Genomic DNA, 21,242 nt, shown 5'->3' on the forward strand with positions numbered 1-21,242 from the left:
CTTGTCCCTGCCTGTCCTGACTATTTGACTTGCTTGTGTTCTTAACTGCACCAGTCTCAAATTAATCTCTTTCCTCACCAGCTCCCTGGGTCCCATCCACCCCCACCCCCCCCACCCCCCACCTTACTAGTTTAAATCCTCCCGAGCAGCTCTCACAAATTCCCCTGCCAGTATATTAGTCCCCTTCCAATTTAGGTGCAATCGATCCTTCTTATACAGGTCACTTCTACCCCAAAAGAGATTCCAACGATCCAAAAATGTGAATCCTTCTCCCATATACCAGCTCCTCAGCCATGCATTCATCTGCTCTATCCTCCTATTCCTGCCCTCACTAGCTCGTAGCACTGGGAGTATTTCGGATATTACTACTCTTGAGGACCTCCATTTTAAATTCCTGCCTAACTCTCTGTAATCACTCTTCAGAATCTCACCCTTTTCCCTTGTTATGTCATTGGTTCCAATGTGGACAATGACCTCCTGCTGGCCCCTCTCCCCTGTGAGAACATTTTGCACCCTCTCTGAGACATCCTTGATCCTGGCACCATTCTGATTTTTCACTGCTGGCCACAGAAACGTCTGTCTGTACCTCAGACTAGAGAATCTCCTAACACAATTGATATCAATGTACCCCTCATTGCATTAGAGCGAATGCATGAAATATGTGTGTTTCCCAGTGCCCAGAGTAACTTAGCAGGAGCATTGCAACGTAAAGTGTCTGTAAGCTCCAAAGTATAGCACTAATGTCTTGAAATGTTATGAGTTAGTCCAAGATCAGCCATGGTGACGTGGTGAGAATCGTCTCTTACCACTTACCACTGGATGATGAAGGGGGAGGCAATCACTATCCATGTAATGAGATGATGGCAAATGGAACTTAAGTAGAAAGCAGTGAGCTGCATTCACCAGGTAATCACGTGATTTTCGGACAGAGTTTGTACCATCTAGTCTCTCAAGTGCATGGGAGAATTACAAACTCTATCAAACTGCGATAAGATTAGTTAATAAAAAGATGCAAATGCATGGACATAAGGAGTTGCTTGCTAGAGAGATTTGCATTTTGCTAGTTAAAGAGGAAAATTGAACAATCTTTTCCTTGATATTGAGAATCAGATTTTTTTTTCAATCTAGCCAATCTTTTCCTGCATGTTCCTGCTGCTCAAGGGTTGGTAAAACTCCACCCAGTCTGTTTACCAATGTCAGCCCAAGTTACTTTAGTTCTGGCATCATTGTAAGGGTTCAAATCCTGGATAAGGTGAGACTCTTTCAGATACAGAATCATCCCTCTACAATAAACCATCTTCATTTTCATTCACTGAATTGGATATTCTGCCATGTTTGAATGATCCAATGACAGGTTATGCACTAAAACTATCAACGATTTGAAGAATAACAAACACCAAGAAGGACAGCATTTGTATTTCAACATTTTTTTAATCAATCACCTATTCCACTGGTGCAGACATAATCCTTGGATGGTTTGCTGAGGCGTATATTCAAAGATCAAAATATAGACACTAAATCTCCTGGCATAACTAGAATATGGGGTTTATTACTTCGCAAATGCCCCTTAACCCATAGGGTATGACAGATCAGAACATAGTGCATACCCGTAAGTGCATTCCTTATATAAGACCCCAGGGTGGCTGTTATATTTTATCAATGCACAATTTTACTCTTTCTTCATCCAGTCAACCAATGTCATAAATGGGGCCAAAAACACCTGCATGATTTACTTTTAGAAATGACTATAAGCTTAAATTTTGTCTGGTTTGGCCACACAGGATAGCACTACCATGAATCTTGTCTTCTCATGTCCTGTAGCTTTCATTAACACTGTTTTTAAAACCTCTCCTCTCAACAGTTTGCTTGCTGGACAATTTGAAGTTCATGTGTGCTTCATCTATGTGACTCATGTGACGTCATGGCTACTCATGTTTTAAGTGCCATCTAATGTTGATTCACTGGAATATGGTAATTTATGTAAGAAAGTGTTTTAGCAATCCCAGAGTAATATTGGTCTTCTGCTGCAACACCACACATTTCCATAAAGTGGATTTACTAGCTACCTGCTGCATACAAGTCTTTGTAGGCTCAGGGTTTGATCTGGCCTACTTAAATGCACGAATGAGGAGAATGTTTCTTGCAATGATAAATTCTGAGAGCCCAATGCTGATGTATGCTTTTCAAGATCAGTACAGTGACTGGTCCCTGTTCTCATGGTTTTGGGATCTTGTTCTGTTTTTTTTTACTTTCATTCTTGTGCCAGTTTATTTTACTAACACTAATTCCCTCCCTACACCACAGTTGCTTGACAAGATAGTAAATGTAATAACATTTAGATTAATGCTAAAAAACATTTATAAGCCAAGCTCATCGATATGCCATGGTCTATGGAAATGGCCTGATTTAAAATACTCTGGCCTGCATTTTGTTGTAGAACTTATGGAAAGGCTAATAGTGTTACCTATTGTTAAAGTGCAAATTGGACTACAGTTTCCAGCAACCTGCAAATACTTAGGTGAATGAGAACCTGCTTCATATGAATGTCTTGTCAAGACTCCTGGCATGCAAATTGATGGAACAATGTGAAACCTCTGCACTTACAGATAACTACCAAGTTCCCTCAAGAAAGAAGTAGTGAATAGCCAGATACAGCATGAAGAGAGTCTGTGATGAGGAACAGACAGTTGTTACGGTAAAGGTGCAGTCAGTGTGATGGGTTGAAGTGTGTCTATTTTAATGCAAGAAGTATCAGGAATAAGCGTGATGGACTCAGAGCATGGATCAGTACTTGGGACTATGATGGTGTGGCCTGTACAGAGACTTGGATATCACAGGGGCAGGAATGGTTGTTGGATGTTCCAGGATTTAGATGTTTCAAATGGAACGGGGGTGGGAGGGAGTGGTGAGGTAAAAGAAGTGGCTTTGATAATCCGGTACGGTATCACAGCTGCAGCAAGGAATGTCCTTGAGGAGGGTTAGTCTACAGAGTCAGTATGGGCAGAAGTCAGAAACAGGAAACGAGCAGTCACTTTATTGGGAGTTTTCTACAGACCCCCAATAGCAACTGTGACATGGAGAAGCAGATTGTGAGGCAGAGTTTGAAAAGGTGCAGAAGTAACAGGGTTGTTGTCATGGGTGACTTCAACTTCCCTAATATTGATTGGAACCTCCTTAGTTCAAATAGTTTGGATGGAACAGTTTTTGTCAAGTGTGCCCAGGAAGGGTTCCTGACTCAATATGTTGATAGCCGAATCAAGGGGAGGCCAGATTGGATTTGTGCTTGGCAACGAACCATGGCAGGTGTCCTTTTAGTCAGTGGGAGAGTATCTCGGTGATAGTGATCACAACTCCCTGAATTTTACTATACTAATAGAGAGGGATAGGAGTAGACAGTATGGGAAAGTATTTAATTGGGGGAGGGGGAATTACAATGCTATTATCCAGGAACTGGTGCACCTAAATTGGGAATGGATATTCTCAGGGAAATGTATAACAGAAATGTGGAGGTTGTCTAGAAAGCACTTGCTAATAGTGCTGGACAAGTTTGTCCCACTGAGGCGAGGAAGAAATGGTAGGATGAAAGAACCTTGGGTGTCAAGAGATGTGGAACATCTAGTCAAGAGGAAGAAGTAAGCTTTCTTAAGGTTGAAGAGTCAAGGATCAAAAAGGGCTCTAGAGGATTACAAGGTAGCCAGGAAGGAGCTGACGAATGGACTTAGGAGAGCTAGAAGGGGGCATGAAAAGGCTTTAGCAGGTTGAATTAGAGAAAAACCCTAAGACATTCTACGTTTATGTGAGGAACAAGAGGATGGCCTTAGTGAGGGTAAAGCCAATCAGAGATGGTGAAGGGGCCAACTTTGTGGAGTCAGAGCAGGTAGGGGAGGTCTTTAATGAATACTTTGCTTCAGTATTCTCTACTGAGGGGGGACATTGATGTTTGTGAGGACAGCGTGAAACAGGCTGGTATGCTCGAACAGGTTGATGTCAAGAAGGAGGATGTGCTGGAAATTTTGAAAAACATTAGGATAAGTAAGTCGCCTGGGCCAGACGGGATATACCCAATGTTACTATGAGAAGCAAGGGAAGAGATTCCTGCACCTTTGGTAATGATCTCTATGTCCTCATTGTCCAAGGGAGTAATGCCAGATGATTGGAGGGTGGCAAATGTTATTCCCTTGTTCAAGAAAGGGAGTAGGGTTAATTCTGGGAACTACAGTCTTATGTCTCTGGTGAGTGAATTATTGGAGAGGATTTGGAGAGACAGGTTTAATGATTATTTGGAAAACCGTAGCTTGATTAGAGATAGTCAGCATGGCTTTGTCAGGGACAGGTCATGCCTCACAAACCTTATTGAATTCTTTGAGGATGTGACAACACACATTGATGAATGTACAGCAGTGGATGCTGTGTATATGGATTTTAGCAAGGTGTTTGACAAGGTTCCCCACAGTAGGCTCATTCAGAAAGTAAAAAGGCATGGGATACAGAGAATTCTGGCTGCCTGGATACAGAGTGGGCTAGTCCATAGAAGACAGAGGGTAGTAATAGATGGAAAGTATCCAGCTTGGAGCTTGGTGACCAGTGGTATTCTGTAGGCATCTGTTCTGGGACCTCTGCTGTTTGTGACTTTTATAAATGACTTGGATGAGAAAGTGGAAAGGTGAGTTAGTAAGTTTGCCAATGACATGAAGATTGTTGGAGTGGTGGGTAGTGCGGAGGGCTGTTGTAGGTTGCAACAGGATGCAGAACTGGACCGATAAGGGGCAGATGGAGTTCAACTTGAAAAAGTGTGAAGTGATTCATTTTCGAAAGTCAAATTTGAATGCAGATTACAGGATTAAAGGCAGGATTCTTGGTAGTATGGAGGAACAGAGGGATCTTGGGTCCATGTCCATAAATCCATCAAAGTTGCCACCCAAGTTGATAGAGTTGTTAAGAAGGTATATGGTGTGTTAGCTTTCATTAGCAAGGGGATTGAGTTCAAGAGCCGTGTGTCTGCTGCAGCTCTAAAGAGTCCTGCTTAGAGCACACTTTGGAATATTGTGTTTCGTTCTAGTCACCTCATTATAGGAAGGATCTGGAAGATTTAGAGAGAGTGCAGAACAGATTTACCAGGATGCTGCCTGGACTGGAGGGCATATCTTATGAAGAAAGGTTGAGGGAGGTAGAGTTTTTTCTTATTGGAACAAAGGAGGAGAGATTACTTGATAGAGTGGATAGTCAGAGACTTTTTCCCAGGACGGAAATGGCTATCTTGAAAGGGCATAATTTTTTAAGATGATTGGAGAAAGATTTAGGTGAGATGTCAGAGGTATGTTCTTTACACAGAGAGTGGTGGGTGCGTGGAATGCACTGCCATTGGTGGTAATAGAGTCAGATACATTTGGGACATTTATGTGACTCTTGGATAAACACATGGAAGATAGTACAATGAAGGGCAGTTTAGTTTTTTTCTTAGAGTAGGATAAAAGGTCAGCATAACATGAAGGACTGAAGGGCCAGAGCTGTACTATACTGTTCTATGTAAGAAGAAAATCTTTGCTCATTTGAGTATTTTTAACTTTCTGATCACATGATATTTTTATTTAATTACAACCAAACTGCCCCCCTGGTTGTTAAGATACTCTGGAAAGAATGAGGTGGAGATCAGAGATTTTTACTTGCGGGCATGGTGGCTCCATCGGTGTGGAGTTTCTACAACCTCTCTGTGTCTGCACGGGCTTTCTCCTACAATCCAAGAGGTGCATTGGCCATGCTAAATTGTTCAGGGATGTGCAGGCTAGGTGGTTTAGCCATGGGAAATACAGGGTTACAGAAAAAGGTGAGATGCTCTTCAAACGGTCAGTGAGGACTCAATGGGTCAAATGTCCTGCTTCTACACTGTAGGGATTCTCCAATTCATTTGGGCAAATTATGCAACAGGACAAGCAGACATTACCACACCATCATGGATAACATTCGAGGAACTTAACGAATATCATAAGATTAATTCTCATCTTCTCATTATTTTGCAGCATGAGCAATGTTTGTTGCAAAGGCCTTGGTAGAGTTGATACAATGAAATGGAGCTGAAAATATGCACATAAACCCCAGCAAATTGAAGTATGTATTTGAAAAGCATATTTAAAAAAAAACTTTTCATTCAAAGGAAAAAGGTGTCAACGATACTTATTTCCACCTCTAACTTTCTTTGCGAGGATGGTGATGAGTTCTTTTTTTTGAAACACTGCCCTCCATTTAATGAAAATCACACAAAATGTTGTTAGGTAAAGAGTTCCAGGATTTTGACCTGGCAACAGTGAAAGCACAGCAATATGATTCCAAGTCAGGATGATGAGTGGCTTGGAGGGGACTTTGCTGCTGATGTTGTTCTCGGGTATCTTCTGCCTTTGTCCATCTAGATGGTAGTAATTCTGGGTTTATAAGTTGCTGTTGAAGGTGTTTTGGTGTGCTGTTGCATTGCATCTTGTCGATGCGCAAACTCAAATTTCCACTCAGTGACTTGCTTTCAGGATTTTGCCTGTGGAATACCACACTCCCACTCAGAAGTTATTTATGGATTCATGTAGGAATCATTATATCTACAATGCATGACACCTTCCCCCTTCCCAATCTATTGCTATTCAGACATTAACCCGCCTTCCTGATTTTGCTATAAAGTGGACAACTTCACATTGACCTATATTACAATGCATCCACCATGTATTTTCAGCTCCATTTCATTGTATCAACTCTACCTGGGCCTTTGCAACAAACATTGTCCACGTGGCAAAATAATGAGAAGATGACAATTAATAATATGACGCTCACTAAAGCTTCTCAAATGTTATCGATGATGGTGAGGTAATTTGGAAGCACTTTGTTTTACAATTAAGTGTTGAGTGAGTTGTGGAAAAGTTTAAAATATTCAAAATATATTTACAGATGCTCATCTCTGAAAGCTGCATGAATAGTTAACAAAGTTTAATGCCTTTCATAGAAACATAGAAAACAGAAGCAGGAATAGAACATCCAATAACTTCCTTGCTGTGCCATTGGATAGGATCATGGCTGATCATCCAACTTACACCCTGTTCATGCTTTCTCCTCATAGCCTTTGATTTCTTTACTACTTTGTTCTTGAAAACATTTGATGTTTTGGCCTCAACCACTTTCAGTGCAGAGAATTCCACAGAGCCACCACTGTCGAGGTAAAGAAATTTCTCCTCATCCTAAATGACATATCCCTTGTCCTTGAACTCTCTACCTCACAACATTTTGTGTGACTTTCACTAAATGGAGGGCAGTGTTTCAAAAAAGAACTCATCACTACCTTCACAAGGAAAGTTAGAGGTGGGCAATAAGTCTCATTGACACCCATATCCTTTGATTGAATTGTTTTTAAATATGCTTTTCAAATAAATATTTCAATTTGCTGGAGTTTATGTACATATTTTCAGCTCCATTTCATTGTATCAACTCTACCAATGCCTTTGCAACAAGCATTGTCCGCGCTGCAAAATAATGAGAAGGTGACAATTAATATTATGATAACCCGGGTTCTGAATTCCCCTGGAGAATATCCTGCTATTATCCTGTCTTGTCCTATTAGAATTTTAAAGGTTTCTATGAGATCCCCTGTTATTCTTCAAAATGCTAGTGAACGTAATCCTAACTGAGCCAATCTTTCCTGATATGTAAGTCCCACCATCCCAAGACTCCGGCCAACCTTTATTGCAATCCCTCTTAGGTCAGCACACCAATAAGGACAACAAAACTACACATAATAGTCTGCATGTGGTCTCACCAAGACCATGTACAGTTAACAAGACATCCCTGTTCTTGTACTTGAATCCTACCTTTTGCCTTCTTCACCATCTGCTTACTTTCAGTGACTGATGAAGAAGGATACCTTCCCCCTTCTCAATCTATTGTCATTCAGATAATAACGTGCCTTCCTGTTTTTGCTACGAAAGTGGAAAACCTCACATTTATCTACATTATAATGCATCTGCCATGTATTTGCCTACTTACTTGAGTTGTCCAAAATCATACTGAAGCTTCTCAGTATCCTCCTCATAGCACACACTCCTACCCAACTTTGTGAGATCTGCAAACTTGGACAAATGTGCAACATCTAATTTGCTTATCTAAATCATTAAGCTACACTGTAAACAGCTGGGGTCCAAACACTGATCCCTGCAGTATCCTATTAGTCATTGCCTGCCACTCAGAAAAAGACTTGTTTACTCCTGCCCTTTGTTTCTTGTCTGCTAACTGGTTCTCAATCCATTAAGGTACACATCCTCCATTCCCATGCAGTTTTATTTTACATGTTAACCTCATATATTGTTACAATGCTTTCTGAAAGTTCAAGTCCAAGTACACCCACTGGCTCCCCCTTATCGACTTTATTAATTACGTTCTCCAAACATTTCAGTAGATTTGGCAAGCACGACTTCTGTTTTATATATCCATGCTGACTCTGTCCAACCTTGTCACCATCTTCCAAGTGCTCTGCAACTATGTATTTTATAATGGAATCTAGCATTTTATCCCTTACTGAAGTCAAGCTAACCAGCCCATAATTCATTATTTTCTCCATGCCTTCATTCTTAAATAAAAGATGTTACATTATCTACCCTACAGTCTACAGGAATGTAAATTCTACAGAATTTTGGAAGATGACAACTAATGCACCTGTTATTTCTAGGGCCACTGCCTTAGGTATTTTGGGATGAAGTTCATCAGGCCCTGGAGATTTAACCATCTTTAATTTCATTGGCTTCCCCAATACCATTTTGCTACTAATATTAATTCATCCTTCCCAATAGATCCTGAGTTCCTCAGATTTTTTTGGATATTATTTGTGTCTTTCTTTAAGAAGACAGAACTAAAATATGTATTTAATTGGTTTGCCTTTTTGTTCCTCATTATAAGTTCCCTTGTTTCTGACTGCAAGGGACCAATAATCACCTTTACTCATCTTCTTCCCTTCATACACCTATAGAAGCTTTTACCATCACTTTGTTTGTTCCCAGCATGCTTACTCTCACCCTCTATTTTCCCCCTCCTATTCAATCTGTTTGTCTCACTTTGCTGGAATCTAAAATGTTCCCAAACCTCATGTCTGTTGCCTTTTTTTGGCCAATGTATATTCAGATTTAATACTATTTCTAATTTCTCTTGTTAGCCATTGACTGACCACATTTCCTGTTTTCTTTTGATGCCAGATTGGAACGAATAACTTTTGCAGTTCATCCACGCGCATTTTTAGTGGTTGCTATTGTCTGTCTACCATCATCTTTTAAAATAATGACCCCCAATTTATTAGAGATAGCTTGCACGTCATTTCATTTTAATTTCCTTTCTTTAAATTCAGGACCCTAACCTCAGAAACAATTATGACTCACCCATTATTATTTAAGAATTGTGTCCTATTGTGGTCACTGTTTTCTAAGGTCCCCATGCACAACTAGATTGTCACTTATTGCTTTCTTATTAAAGAACGCCCAGTCAAGAATGACATTTTCTCGACGTGGTTCTTCAACATGTTGCATCATCAAATAATTCTGTAACCACTCCAAGAATCCCTCCAACTCTGCTATTGCCACTGATTTGATTTAGGGGTAAAAAATGAGGTCTGCAGATGCTGGAGATCACAGCTGAAAATGTGTTGCTGGTTAAAGCACAGCAGGTCAGGCAGCGTCCAAGGAATAGGAAATTCGACGTTTCGGGCACAAGCCCTTCATCAGGAATGAGGAGAGTGTGCCAAGCAGGCTAAGATAAAAGGTAGGGAGGAGGGACTTGGGGGAGGGGCGATGGAGATGTGATAGGTGGAAGGAGGTCAAGCTGAGGGTGATAGGCCGGAGTGGGGTGGGGGCGGAGAGGTCAGGAAGAAGATTGCAGGTTAGGAAGGTGGTGCTGAATTCGAGGGATTCGACTGAGACAAGGTGGGGGGAGGGGAAATGAGGAAACTGGAGAAATCCGAGTTCATCCCTTGTGGCTGGAGGGTTCCCAGGTGGAAGATGAGGCGCTTTTCCTCCAGCCGTCGTGTTGTTATGTTCTGCCGGTGGAGGAGTCCAAGGACCTGCATGTCCTCGGTGGAGTGGGAGGGAGAGTTAAAGTGTTGAGCCACAGGGTGGTTGGGTTGGTTGGTCCGGGCATCCCAGAGGTGTTCTCTGAAGCGTTCCGCAAGTAGGCGGCCCGTCTCCCCAATATAGAGGAGGCCACATCGGGTGCAGCGCATGCAATAGATGATGTGTGTGGAGGTGCAGGTGAATTTGTGGCGGATATGGAAGGATCCCTTGGGGCCTTGGAGAGAAGTAAGGGAGGAGGTGTGGGCGCAAGTTTTACATTTCCTGCGGTTGCAGGGGAAGGTGCCGGGAGTGGAGGTTGGGTTGGTGGGGGGTGTGGACCTGACGAAGGAGTCACGAAGGGAGTGGTCTTTGCGGAACGCTGATAGGGGAGGGGAGGGAAATATATCCCTGGTGGTGGGGTCCGTTTGGAGGTGGCGGAAATGACGGCGGATGATACGTTGTATATGGAGGTTGGTGGGGTGGTAGGTGAGAACCAGTGGGGTTCTGTCAACTCTCCCTCCCACTCCACCGAGGACATGCAGGTCCTTGGACTCCTCCACCGGCAGAACATAACAACACGACGGCTGGAGGAGCAGCACCTCATCTTCCGCCTGGGAACCCTCCAACCACAAGGAATGAACTCAGATTTCTCCAGTTTCCTCATTTCCCCTCCCCCCACCTTGTCTCAGTCGGTTCCCTCAACTCAGCACCGCCCTCCTAACCTGCAATCTTCTCCCTGACCTCTCCGCCCCCACCCCACTCCGGCCCATCACCCTTACCTTAACCTCCTTCCACCTATCACATCTCCATCGCCCCTCCCCCAAGTCCCTCCTCCCTACTTTTATCTTAGCCTGCTTGGCACACTCTCCTCATTCCTGATGAAGGGCTTATGCCCGAAACGTCGAATCTCCTGTTCCTTGGATGCTGCCTAACCTGCTGTGCTTTAACCAGCAACACATTTTCAGCACTGATTTGATTTGCCCAGATGCAATGATTGAAGTCACCCATAATTCCACTAGTATTCTTATTATTGATGTCACTAATTTCCTTTTTTAATGCCTTTCCCAATATTATTACTACAGTTTAGGGGTCTGTATACAATCCCTGCTGTTGTTTTCTGAACGTTGGTGTTTCTAAACTCAACTTTAACAGATTCAACTTCCCAGAGCTAATATCCTTCCTCACAATTGCATTAATTTCCTTTTTAATCTCCACTTCTAGTGTTACATAACAGTACACTTCTTGATTATTGGCAAGCATAATCAGTGCAGCATTCCCAGGTCAGGTATGGCACAGACAGAATGCAAAGTAAGAAATCAATTTCTCACGGATGAATTTACAGACAGCACACAATTAGCTGAGGTTCGTGTATTGGGAGTGATCCACACACCAAGTGTCTTAAAAAAAGCTTTTCACCGATCAAGTTCCCCTGATGCATTTTAAATAAACATGTCCAGGTAATGAAGTCTGTAAAACCACTTCTAAAAATAGCCACTGAGTTTCTTGGTCATTAAAAATCAATCAAATAAACAATGGACTTTGTCGTGATATTCAGAAAACTGATCATTATGGTAATTTTTATTTTAGGCAGTCAGGCTTCATTAGTATTCATTGTAAGCCACAGGAGTTCAGGCCACTGTGACTGAAAGCTTCTCCCTCAATGCATTTCATGTGTGCGGATCTTTCTTGACACTTGTTGCTCATGGTTCTGCATGTTATTTTAATAAACAAATGTCATTGAAGCAATTAGTTAAGATAGATGTATGCATGATTGTCTATTTCACAGTGTCAAGAGTATTGGTTGTTTATACACTACAATTTACTTTCACCCTACTGCAATGCTAAGGTTAGGTGTCATCCATTCAGATGAATTTTAAACTTTGATGTCTGCACTACACCACTTTCTGATGGCCAATTGTAAAGACTGCACCTTGTTATTATTTTTCTGTTCTCTCGATTGTGAACTGAAATGGGAAAAGGAATGTTTTCAAAAGATTATAGAAGGATTGGTTGCATTTAAAAGTAAAAAAGTGACAAGAGTTCATTGTAAGTAGTATTTACACTGTAAAGGCATTCAAGCAGTAGGAAAGGTCAGTTGCTGACGGGCGGGTAGGATGGGCTGTGTACAAAGGTCAATTCGGTTGGTAACATGTAGCTGATTGTCAACTGGTCACAGCTCCACAAACCAATGACAAAATCACTGACCTGCCAATACATATGGGAATTAGCTCCTGGGTAGCTGGACAGTTGGTGAAGAGGTCAAGGAAGCCAAGCCTCTAGTCTGCGGGGAGTGGTCGGAAGGCAGAGCAACAGCAGTACCGAGTGAGTATAAAACTCACTGCCACTGAAAAAATGTTGGAGTTGTGTCACAGGAAAGCTGTGACCTGATTGGCTAGTAGGAAAACTGCAATAAGTTTGAAAAAGAACATAACAGAGAAGGATTAGAAGTTAATTAGTTCACAAATGTATATGAATTAATAAAGCAGCCAATTAAGTAGAGATGACTGGGCAGTTGATGTGCTGTAGCTGTATGATGTGGAAGCTGGCTGATTCCCATTGTGAACGGCAATGATCACATCCGCAGCAAATGTTGCTTGCTGGAGGAACTCTGGCTCAGAACTGATGAGCTGGAATCTGAGTTTCAAATGCTGCAGCACATCCAGGAGGGAGAGAGTTACCTGGGCACTTTGTTTCGGGATGCAGTTACACCCGGTAGATTAAATAATTCAAATTAAGTTCATGATCAGGGACAACAGGAAGTGATTGCAAGTGAGGCAGGTAGGGTGATTGTGAATTCAAGAACGGAGAAGCCTCAGCCCTTGACCTGGTCCAACAGGTTTGAGATACTTACTTCCTGTGTGGATGAGGAAAAAGGCTGCAGGGTGGATGAGCCAGTTGACCATGGCACCATGGTGCAGAAGGCCATTCAAGTGGGGAGAGCAAAAACACAGGCGGTAGCTATAGGTAATGCAATAATTAGGGGGATAGATAGCATCCTTTGCAAGCCAGATCGGAAGTCCCGCATGGTGTGTTGCCTGCCCAGAGCCAGGGTGAAGAACATCTCTAACCACCTTGAAAGGATATTGGAGTGTAAGGGAGACGATCCAGTTGTTGTGGTCCATGTTGGGACAAACATAGGCAAGACCAGGATAGAGGACCTGTTTGGGGATTATCAAACACTAGGAACAAAATTAAGGAACAGATCCTCCAGGGTTATAATCTCCAGATTACTGCCCAAGCTGTGTGCAAATTGGCTGAGGGATAAGAAAATTAGGCAAGTAAACACAGGGCTAAGGAAATGGTGTGGGAAAGAGAGGTTTCATTTCATGGGGCATTAGCATCAGTTTTGGAACAGGAGGGATCTGTACCGATGGGATGGTCTCCACCTGTACTGATCTGGAACCAGTGTTCTAGGGAAAAGGAAAAATAGGATGGTCACGAGGACTTTACATTAGTGAGTAGGGAGGAAGGGAAGGGGAAAACGACAGGACGTGTGATGGTAAATGAAAAGGTAAGCAGCAGGTTAGCATGTGTGCAGGAGAGTTTAAGGTCAATGCAGACTATGAAAGAAGTAAAAAGGAAGGATAACTCAGGAGATACTATTAGAAATGTCAGAAATCATGAAGGTATGAAAACTAGCATAAGGCCATTTTACCTGAATTCTCATGGCATTCATAGCAAGGCTGATGAGTTAATGGCACAAATCATTGCAAATGGTTATGATTTAGTATCCATTATGGAGACATGGTTACACAGGATCATCACGACTGGGAATTAAATATCCAGGGGTATCAGACTTTTCAGAAGAACAGACAGAGAGGTAAGGGAGGTGGTGTAGTTCTGATATTCAAGAACAACATCAGGCAGCGCTGCAAGATATATAGGTTCATCTATAGGAGGTTGAATCCATTTGGGTGGAAATTAGAAATTCTAAGAAGAAAAAAAGTCACTGATTGATGTAGTCTATAGGCCACCATATAATATCACACTGGAGTGGGCCATAAACAAAGAAATAACTAATGCCCACAAAAATAGTACAGCAATTATCATGGGGATTATAATCTACATGCATATTGGGTGAACCAACTCAGTCAGGGTAGCCTTGAAGAGAAGTTCATTGAGTGTATCTATGATTGGTTCCATTACATACTGTTCAAGAAAACTGAGGGAGCAAGCTATCCTGGATAGGAAGGATGTGGAGGCATTGGAACGAGTGCAGAGAAGGTTTACCAGGATGTTGCCTGGAATGGTAGGAAAATCTTATGAGGAAAGGCTGAGGCACTTGGGGCTGTTCTCATTGGAGAAGAGAAGGTTTAGGGGAGATTTGATAGAGGTGTATAAGATGATCAGGGGTTTAGATAGGGTCAACACTGAGAACCTTTTACCGCTAATGGAGTCAGGTGTTACTAGGGGACACAGCTTTAAATTAAGGGGTGGTAGGTATAGGACAGATGTTAGGGGTAGATTCTTTACACAGCGGGCTGTGAGTTCATGGAATGCCCTGCCAGTAGCAGTGGTGAACTCTCCTTCTTTATGGTCATTTAAGCGGGCATTGGATAGGCATTTGGAAGTTATTGGGCTAGTGTAGGTTAGGTAGGATTTGGTCGGCGCAACATCGAGGGCCGAAGGGCCTGTACTGCGCTGTATCTTTCTATGTTCTATGTTCTATGTTCTATCTGGCCCTGTGTGATGAGACATGAATAATTAATGACCTCATAGTTAGGGATCCTCTTGGAAGGAGTGATCACAGTATGGTTGAATTTAGAATACAGATGGAAAGTGTAAAGATAAAATCCAATACCAGGGTCCTTTGCTTAAATAAGGGAGATTACAATAGGATGAGGAAGAAGTTGGCAAAAGTAGACTGGAAACAAAGACTTTATGGTGGGACAGTTGACAGTGGAGGACTTCCAAAACAATATTTCAAAGTGCTCAGCAAAATTATATTTCACTGAAAAGGAAGGACAGGAAGAAAAGCGATAATCTGCCATGGGTGTCTAAGGAAATAAAGGAGGTTATCAAACTGAAAGAGAAGGCATACAAAGTGGTTGAGATCGGCAGGAAATTAGAAGACTGGGAATGATTCACAGAAAGCCTCAAAAAGAGCTATAAAGAAAAGTAAGGTAGAACATGAGAAAAAAACTAGCACAGGACATAAAGACATATAGCAGGAGTTTCTATAAATATATATTTTAAAAATTGGCTAAAGTAAACATTGATCCCTTAGAGGATGAGAAGAGGCATTTAGTCATGAGATATGATGAAATGGTCAAGGCACTGAAACAATATTTTGCGTCAGTTTTCACAGTGGAGGACACAAATAGCATAGCAGTCATTGAGAAAGAGATGAAGGTTGGTGAGGACCTGGTAACAAATCATTATCATGGAAGAGATAATGTTGGGCAAGTTAATGGAACTAATGATGGACAGGTCTCCTGGCCCTGATGGAATGCAAATATGACATGTACAGCTAAAGTTAACCACATCCTTGTGCAGATCAGGCCAATAGAAATGCTTTTGTACCTTAGTTTGAGTCTTCCTTACACCTCCTACTGGTGGTTCATGTGCTATAACCTGTAACACTTCCTCTCTGAATGCTACCAGCAACACAATCCAGTGCACTTCTGCCCATTTCTCCTCTGAACTAACCTGCCGTGGTCTCCATCTTTAAGATAATAACACTCAGGAATACATTCTGACTCCTTTTCTAAGTATGCACCAATATGTATTTTTTTTATTGTCTTGCCTTTATGTTGTAAGTCCATTAACCTTTCAGGACTAAACACTCCTGCCTGTTCAAGTTTTTCCTGCACCATTATATCATACAGGGTATCCGCTAACCGAATCTCAACTCCTTTGTCTTTCTCTTTAGTTTTTGCTTCATGCTGTAACTTTTAGTAGTGGAATCTTGTTACTACACAGTCTGGAAAGATTTTAGGGTATTTTTCTTGTAATTCCTGGTCTTTCTTTGGCTTTTCCACAAGGGGTGCCACTCTTACCTTGGCTCCTGCTAAATTGTTCCAAGAACAAAATGCATTCCTGAAACTGACACTCTGTCAATCACTCCCACTGTTACTTCCCCAGTCTTGCATTGGCACTCCAACCTGATCTTACACGAGGGGAATGCTAAATTTCTGTCCATCTATCCCACAACTTACCACTATCTCAGGCAACTGGTCAGAAAGAGTGCAAATACGTTCATCTCTTGCAATTAAAGACTGACTAGATTCTTTCTCTCTCAAAAGTATAACTTCTTTCCCTTCTCCACCTGTTCTTTCTGAGTAAACTTTACCCACATAGGTGAAGCCTTTATAGAGGTCAGGCACGAACTCCACTCCCAGATCCTGCCTTTCACCCTCAGGCTTCTTTTTTTAAGCTTGTGGTAAACTATTACCAATGTGCTTTATTCTTTGTTTTGTAGTGTAGAATCTCCCCTTCTTCCAATTTTTATCCCTCACAGGATGAAATTCTTGCCAAAAGCTAAAATTTGCATTACGCATCAATGTGTACTTGTCTGCCATCTCTGCTGCTCTTCTCACTTATTGAACTTTCTGTTCATCCACATGAATTCTTATCATCTCTGGAAGTGAGTTTTTAAACTCCTCCAGAAGAATAATCTCTCTTAGAGCCTCATAGGTCTTAGCTATTTTTAAGTCCACGCCCATCTAACAAAATTACTACGTTTAATTCTTTCAAACTCAACAGAAGTCTGACTTGGTTCCTTCTTTATGTTTCTGAACTGTTGTCTATGCGCTTCTGGTGCCAATTCATAAACACTCAAAATAGCCTGTTTGACATCTGCACAATCTCTTGACCCCTCATCTGACAGCGTTCCATACAGCTCACTACCTCTGCCACCAGCTTAGTCTGAACTAGTATTACCCACAAGTTCTGTGATCACTTCATCTGCCGAGCCAATTTTTCAAATGAAATAAAGGTGGCTCGACATCTTTCTCATCAAAATGTGGCAATGTTTTAGCATATTTGTATACATCATTACCTTCTCTCTTCATCTCCATCCTGTTAACTTGACTTTCCTGACTAATTCACAACTTCTGAAGTTCAAATTCTCTCTCCATTCCTCTTTCTTGTCTCTGTCTTTCTCTCTCTCTCTCTTTCTTCTCTCTCTCTTTGCTCAGCTAAGAAACTTCTCTTTTTTTTTTATCTAACCTGGCTCTTCTTTCCCTTTCTTTATCTTCTAACTCCATTTGCCTCAATTGTAATTTAAGTTTTTCTAACTCTACTGCACTTGTCTGTTTCTCTGACTAACTCCTTTACAATTTCAGTTTTCCTTTTGTCACTGGTTACATTTTAAAAGTATGGCCTTCTGCTGTCTTTCTAAACTTTCTTGACAAATTTGGGAATCATCTTCAAACTCCAGGACCTCTTCAGCAATTTTAAGAGCCATTTCACTTACTTTTAATTCAATCAACCACAAGTAACCAAAATTAAACAAATTGTCTCACTTATGTTTTACTTAAAGATCTAGGACCCTAACCAGCAAGTGTTTAAATCTGCTAGGATCTTTCGTATCCCAAATCTGTTCAAATCAGTTTAAATATCAGACTGGATCTGACTAAATCTGTCCAAATTACAGACCCGAGCTCCCAAACTGTTACGACATGATGGTGAACCCCTCTGTTAATCAAACTAAACACCCAGAGAACCTCACCTCGTCTCATAATCTGTTAAAATGACAGAGAACTCCCAATATCCACTATTTAAAGAAAATAATATCAATTTATTCCTTAACTTTAAAAATGAACCTTAAACAACAACTATTTACAACTCTAAGCTCCCCCCTTCTCTTTGCATACTATCTGCCTCCAATTCTATAACAATATCATTCTGATAAAAACCCTTATTAAAATCACATCAACTTAATTTCAAGACCACACAGTGGCTGTCATCTCTGGTGTCTTTCTCCTTTTGGCTGAGATCTCCCGGAGTCGTCTTCTGTCTTTTACTGCAAAGGTGTTTCATATGAAAAATGTACCTTTGATAGCGAGTGTTTTTGAATGGCGGTCTTTCTCAATGGCAGTTACTCTGTCTGACTTTCAAAATGCCTGCTTTTCTTATCCCCCAAACATCAGATCATCTCATTGGTTCAAGGTTGGCAAAAACAATAAATTCAAACATGATCGGGTTTTAGTATCCTGGGGCATAATTTACATTGATCGGTTAAATTTGAATTGTTGTCAAAACAGCAACCAACTCAGGTATATATTTTACAGCCAAATGTTACTTATTTGCAATTTTCAAGTACACTCAGACTGCTGGCTAGTTATATGTCAGGTGCTTGTAAGCTCTCAGTGCAAAGCAGCATTCACTCTCTCTTCAAGGTACAGTACAATAACAACTTCATAACAATAGATACTTTAAGTGAGTGGGCAAAGATCTGGCAGGTGGAATACAATGTTAATAAATGTGAAGTCATACATTTTGGTAGGAATAACAATAAAAAGGACTATTACTGGAGCGGAAGAAAGCTGTAACATGTTGCAATGCAGAAGGACCTGGGTGTCCTTGTGCATGAATCACAGAAGGTTAGCTTGAAGGTACAACAGATAATTAAAAAGACAACTGGAATTTTGACCTTCATTGCTAAATGGATTGAGTTTAAAAGCAGAGAAGCTATGTTGCAGCTGTATGGGGTGCTAGTGAGGCGACACAGTAGAGTACTGTGTGCAGTTTTGGTCTCCTTACTTGAGAAAGGATATAATGGCACTATAGAGGGGATGCAGCGGAGATTCACTAGGTTGATTCTAGTTGAGGGGATTGCTTATGAGGAGAGACTGAGCAGACTGGGATTATATTCATTGGAATTTAGAAGAATGAGGGAAGATCTTATAGAAACATAAAATTATGAAGTGAATAGACAAGATAGAAGTAGAGAGGATGGTTCCACTGGCAGGTGAAACGAGAACCAAGAGGGCATTGCTGCAATATTAGGGGGAGCATATTTAGGACAGAATTGAGAAGGAACTTCTTCACCCAGAGGGTTGTGAATCTATGGAATTCCCTGCCTAGTGAAGTAGTTGATGCTACTTCAATAAATGTTTTTAAAGTGAAGGTAGATATTTTATGAACAGTAAAGGAATTAAGAGGTACGGTGAGAGGGCGGGTAAGTGGAGTTGAGTCCACAAAAAGATCAGCCATGATCTTATTGAATGGTGGAGCAGGCCTGAAGGGCCAGATGACCTACTTATGCTCCTAGTTCTTATGTTCTTATATTCACTGAAATAACTCTTTAGAGCCAGCATCCCATCATCAATCACCCTTTATTTACAAACGCATAAGCTTTGACAACAGCACTGCATCTCTTGAGTCAAGCATTCAGGGTCCCAATAACATCTGTGCTTTTATATCAGCCACATCTCCCTGAGAGCACCATAGCCCCAATCAGGGAACTCATATTCTAGGAGGTCCAGCTGGCTGACCATGTCACAGTCACTACATAAGCTACAACTTCAGTAGTTCTTTCTGAAATCTCAGCCACTCTTCAATTCACCTCCATTCTCTATCCCGCTCTCATCTTTTGTTTGTACCTTTCTCCTGTATACATGCTGCTCACATCCCAGCACATCTGTCGCTGTTGTGAATGGTGATTCTTTCCTCTTTTGATGTGCTACCAAACACGTCCAAGAGGCATCCCATCCAGGTCTTGTCAGTTTGAAATTTTAGAAAAAGCTGTATCGAGTCGAGGTCTCTCTGGAAACAGTTGCCAGAGGGAAGTGAGACACCAGCTGCAATAAGCGAGTCTTTATTCAGATGGGACAATGACAAATTTAAATACCCACATGATCCGCATCTCAATTTCTCCCTAATATCTCCCGAGAACAGCAACTGCTGTAATAAGTATCTGTCTGACTGCAATCATTAAAAGGTCTACTTCAGCGACTTGCTTACCTATCAACACCTAGACATAACTCCATTTGACCCAGAAGTGCGGCACGGTGGCACAGTGGTTAGCACTGCTGCCTCACAGCGCCTGAGACCCGGGTTCAGTTCCCGACTCAGGCGACTGACTGTGTGGAGTTTGCACGTTCTCCCCGTGTCTGCGTGGGTTTCCTCCGGGTGCTCCGGTTTCCTCCCACAGTCCAAAGATGTGCGGGTCAGGTGAATTGGCCATGCTAAATTGCCCGTAGTGTTAGGTAAAGGGCTAAATGCAGGGATATGGGTGGGTTACGCTTCGGCGGGTCGGTGTGGACTTGTTGGGCCGAAGGGCCTGTTTCCACGCTGTAAATAATCTAAAAAAAAGTGGATGCACTGGAGTCAGGCTGCGGTTGCAATGTTGAATTTAGTTACTTTTACTATCCAGCTACCCGCAAATTATCTGTTCGGAGGTGTGATTACTGTCAAAAGCAGGAAGGGGAAACCTCTCAAGGGCCCCAAAGCCATCCAGCGAAGGAGGAAGCGACACCTACACGACGAGGATACAGGCAGCTCTTCGGATGGTGAGGATGGGTGGAAGGAGGGTCGTCACCAGAGGAAGAGACAGAGTGCCGTGGGGAGAAAGGAGGGCAGCACCGCCCAAATTGGGAAAGATGATCCATCTGAGGGGATGGGTAAAGGCCTTCCCCCTACCCGGTGAGAAACAAGAGGTACCCACCGGCCCTCAGCCGCAGGTAACTGGGAGCAGCGGTCTTGTGACAGCCCTGCTGTCAGATGGAGAACTGGATGGTGTGGACCCTGGGCTTGACCCGAAGACACCAGAGCGGGGAATTGGCTCCAACGTGAAGCCGGACAGCTACCTCAGCCCTGGGAAGGTCCAGCAGTTTGCCGTCACAACAGGGATGCACACAGCTACCCCAAAGGGGCAAGACCAGCAGCAAATGGACACCGTTAACCTCGTAAACTGTTAAAATGGGGTTTAAAATTGCCAGCATCAATGTGCGTAGCATCAAATCGGCTACGCGATGTGTTTCTACGATGGCCTTCCTGGCCAACGTTAAAGCCGATGTCCTGTTTCTGCAGGATTGTGGGATACCGCACCTCAGCAGCTACAGGAAATGGTCAAGCTTGTGGGCCCATGGGCCGTCAGTTTGGTCAGGGGGCCTCCGGCCTGGGTATCCTGTTGCAAGGAGGCAACTTCACCATCTCCGAGGTGAAGGAGGTGGTGGGCGGGCACCTCCTCGTCACTGACGTCATTACAGGAATGCTCCCCTGAGACTGATTAAT

The sequence above is a fragment of the Hemiscyllium ocellatum genome, chromosome 14 (assembly GCF_020745735.1).
Source record: "Hemiscyllium ocellatum isolate sHemOce1 chromosome 14, sHemOce1.pat.X.cur, whole genome shotgun sequence".
NCBI lineage: Eukaryota > Metazoa > Chordata > Chondrichthyes > Orectolobiformes > Hemiscylliidae > Hemiscyllium > Hemiscyllium ocellatum.